Source organism: Palaemon carinicauda, chromosome 33, assembly GCF_036898095.1.
Source record: "Palaemon carinicauda isolate YSFRI2023 chromosome 33, ASM3689809v2, whole genome shotgun sequence".
NCBI classification, from domain to species: domain Eukaryota; kingdom Metazoa; phylum Arthropoda; class Malacostraca; order Decapoda; family Palaemonidae; genus Palaemon; species Palaemon carinicauda.
The window spans coordinates 16879824-16884823 of NC_090757.1; positions in this window are offsets into that span (position 1 = coordinate 16879824).

A 5000-nucleotide genomic window follows, 5' to 3' on the forward strand; every position below is an offset into this window, starting at 1 on the left:
AGAGAAAACGAGAGGATTTCACAAACATATTCATTTAAACTCCTTTTTCGGAAGCCATTGTCAATTTTTTTTAATGGAAAAAAAAAAACCTTAGTTCATTCTTGAATCGACGGGAAAAATTATGTTTATTTTTTTTCTCTATTTAAATACTTATCAGTAAACTGCTACAGGTAAATGAAATATGAACATACATACATACATATACCAAAGGCACTTCCCCCAATTTTAGGGGGTAGCCGACATCAACAAAGAAACAAAACAAAAAGGGGATCTCTAATCTCTACGTTCCTTCAGCCTATGAACATGAAAATATGTAAATATGTAAATACCGTAGAAGTTAGAAACGCTAATAAGAATTGGTTTAGGGCATTCATACAGACTTCTGATATCACTACTGAATAATAGAAGTTTAACACGGATTTAATCAAAAGAGTCCCAAATGGACAAACATGAAACAAACAACGAATCCCTAGAGCCAAACATTATCACAAACAACGAATTTCATAACCCAAACATAAGGACAATTGACGACTCCCGGTCGACAAACAGGAATATAATTAGCGATTCCCATTTCAGCATCTTGCTTCAAGAAGATAATTTTGAGGAATTTAAGATATTCTCAGTATATTTTATAGGAGAGCATAGATCAAGTAAGAGGACAGTTATAATCAGAAAAATGTTAAGAAAATCTGAATGTCAGAGCAGTTTTTTTTTTTTTTTTTTTTTTTTATATATACAAGATATCATTTGCTTCAAGAAAATAATTTTGAGGAATTTAAGATATTCTCAGTATATTTTATAGGAGAGCATAGATCAAGTAAGAGGACAGTTATAATCAGAAAAATGTTAAGATAATCTGAATGTCAGAGCAGTTTTTTTTTTTTTTTTTTTATACAAGATATCATTTGCTTCAAGAAAATGATTTTGAGGAATTTAAGATATTCTCAGTATATTTTATAGGAGAGCATAGATCAAGTAAGAGGACAGTTATAATCAGAAAAATGTTAAGATAATCTGAATGTCAGAGCAGTTTTTTTTTTTTTTTTTATACAAGATATCATTTGCTTCAAGAAGATCATTTTGAGGAATTTAGGATAATCTCAGTATATTTAATAGAAGAGCATACATCAAGTAAGAGAACAGTTATAATCAGAAAAATATTATGAAAATCTGAATATCAGAACAGGTTTTTTTTTTTTTTTTATACAAGATATCATTTGCTTCAAGAAGATGATTTTGAGGAATTTAAGATATTCTCAGTATATTTTATAGGAGAGCATAGATCAAGTAAGAGAACAGTTATAATCAGAAAAATATTATGAAAAATCTGAATATCAGAACAGGTTTTTTTTTTTTTTAACAAGATATCATTGTTTTTAGTTATTCAAATCATTAAGATAATTTTGAGGAATTTAAGATATTCTCAGTATATTTTATAGGAGAGCATAGATCAAGTAAGAGGGTCAGTTATAATCAGAAAAATATTATGAAAATCTGAATATCAGAACAGTTTTTTTTATTTTTTTTTATTTAAAGATATCATTTGCTTCAAGAAGATAATTTTGAGGAATTTAAGATATTCTCAGTATATTTTATAGGAGAGCATAGATCAAGTAAGAGGTCAGTTTATATCAGAAAAATATTATGAAAATCTGAATATCAGAACAGTTTTTTTTTTTATATATATACAAGATATCATTGTTTTTAGTTATTCAAATCACCAGCAAGATGATTACCAAACCAATCCGCTCCTCCCTGTCCCACTGGATCTGACATAGCTGGCCACAAAGAGAAGGATCTGTTGATGCAAAGGCGGAGATGAGACCTTTGATCGTCTTCAGCTCTGCAGTGGACATCGAGGGTGTTTCCCTCAAAGGACAACAAGGGTCTTGACCTGATAATGGCTCTCTTCGACGTAAGCAGTTTTGAATTTAGGCTAAATAACAAACCTCCTTGCATTCCAATTTACATACAGCAATAACAAAATAACATACATGCGTACACACTTACATTTAAATTTACATGAATAACAAAACAACGCATATACATGTCTATACACCTACTTACATTCCAATTCACATACAGCAATAACAAAATAACATACATGCGTACACACATTGCAATTCACATACCAGCAATAACAAAATAACATACATGCGTACACACACACATTCCAATTTACATGAAGTAATAACAAAACAACGCATATACATGTCTATACACCTACTTACATTGCAATTCACATACAGCAATAACAAAATAACATACATGTCTACACACTTATTTACATTCCAATTTACATGAAGTAATAACAAAACAACACATATACATGTCTATACACCTGCTTACATTCCAATTCACATACAGCAATAACAAAATAACATACATGCCTTTCACACTTACTTACATTTCAATTTACATGAATTAATAACAAAACAACATATATACATACTATATATATATATATATATATATATATATATATATATATATATATATATATATATATATATATACATGCATAAATTTGGTATACTTTTATATGGAATTTTTTTTTTATGTTGACTCGAGTGTGACTCATATATACTTATGCTAGGGGACTGTCATTGATTCCTACATACATACATACATACATACATACATATATACAAATATATTTTGTTTACTTTTATATCGACATTTTTTGGTGTTGATTCGACCGTGACTGATGTGCTTAAGCCGGATGATAGTCACTTCCAGATTGATAAATTTGATAGTATCTAGATTAATATCTTCTTTATGACTCATTATTAATCACGTGTAATTAAGAATCAGTTTCTCGTCCAACACGGAATTGTAGATCCAAGTGACACTTTTTTTTTTTTTTTTTTTTTTTTTTTTTTTTTTTTTTTTTTTGAGGAATGCAGATTAGCTTTTTGGTTAACTGTTTTATTTCTTGTTAGGCAGAATAAGAACTTTTTTTTTTGCACAAGTTGGAGAATTTATAATTATATATTAGTAAATTAATATCAGTAACCATTTTTCAACGAACAGAAGATACGTGTGCCAAGATTAACGAAATATTTTTTACCCTTGTTTGACAACGAAAATTCTAATCCCATATCCAGGGGTCTTACCATTTCTATTTTATTTAGAAACTGAAATTACAGTTTATGAACTCCGCTAAGATAAATTAATTTTAGCAACAGGGGCATTATGTTAGAGAGAGAGAGAGAGAGAGAGAGAGAGAGGAGAGAGAGAGAGGAGAGAGAGAGAGAGAGATTTAATTTTTTATTGAGGGAGGAAGAAAATTTTTAATGGAATGAAAATTAGACTTGGCAACTCTTTGGTCAGTGACTTTTCTAATGTTGGTATCAATTACTTTGCGAATTTCTCTTTTATATTTATTTTTCATAATTATATTTATGTAAATTTTCTTCTCCAACAGTATTTCTTCAATCTATAAAGTTTCGCAAATTGTTTTGCGTTTGGAATATGAATAAAAAAAAAGTTCCTACAAAAATATATCTGTTGCAATGATATCAATAATAAAAGTATAGTTAATTTCGATCCTACCAGAAATAAACTAAATCCATGACATTTTTAACTAAGAAATTCTTTCGTTTCGGAGTAGCTCCATTTGCAGTATTTTCTCCGAAAATAACGGGTTGGGTATAAAAATGCGAACCAGTCTCGGGACTCTCGGCCCAAGTGGACCTAATAAAACCGTCCGGACTAAGATCATTGTACGAAACCAGTGAAACCAACTCTCTCTAGACACGTGCTTTTTAAAGGTCGCTCATGAATGGCACGGGCAATGGACAGTGACCTTGCCCTTTCAAGCTGGACAATGGCCTAGACTCCTAGAGACTGACCATTTATCATATAATCAGTGCTCAAGCCCCCTCTCCACCCAAGCTAGGAACACGGAGGGCCGGGAAATGGATGCTGATGACTCGGCAGATAGACATATAGGCTCCCCCATCCCGTCATCCTTAGGTCGAAAGGATGGCGAGGTTGCAGCGACCAAAGAAACTAACGAGTTTGAGCGGGGCTCGAGCCCCAGTTTGGCGTTAACCAGTTTAATCTTTTCTATAATGTAACGTTTTCTGTCAAAGAAATTTCTTGACCTAAGTTTCTTGTTTTCCTAGATTGAATGGAATAAAGTTTCAAATTCAGAATAGACACATTTCTGGTTAGTGTGTGTTTTTCTCAAAAAATGGGCAATAAATATTATTCCCTATATCGTAAAACGAAAAAAAAAATTAGAAAAAGTCAAGCTTATGAATGCGATTTAAAGTAATGCCAGGTTAAAAGACCTTTTTATACATATAAATTCTAAAAAAGTGTTCCCTGTTCAAATGAAAGGAATTGAGTTCACAGTAAACTAGGCATTTAATATCGTTATTTTTATGGTTTAATTTTTCCTACTAAAGGTTCATTCTTCTTCCTTTTCTTTACTGGTGGCAGTTATAAACAGTTTCTTTTCAGACCCTGTAGTGGGTATGTTTTTAGTTCAAATGCAGCTTTACCGTTTAAGAGTTTGTGGTGGCCTGTTGGTAACGTCCTTTCCTGGCGATCGCCAGACTGGGGTTCGATTCCTGCTCAAACTAGGATAGTTCCTTTGGTATCTGCAACCTCACCATCCCTGTAATCTAAGGATCAGCTGCCATTGCCTAGCTCTCCCTGGTCCCATCTTGAGTGGAAAGGGACCTTGGGAGCTGATCATTTGTATATATGATCAGTCTCTAGGCATTGGCCGGCTAGCTAGGGCAATGTCACTGTCCCTTTGCCTCTGCGGACTTTAAACCTTTTAAACATAATCGTATATGTCTACAAGATTACGGGTCGCTTCACACGAGCGGTTTGAAACCAGACGGTTTAGAAATCAATGTAGCTCAATGAGGCCCTTCACACGCTGCGGTTAATAACCGTGCGGCAGGATAACCGGATGGTAGTGATTTCCAAATCGCATGCACTGCTAAACCGTGCGGGGCACAGGGGTTTTGGGCATCTCATGT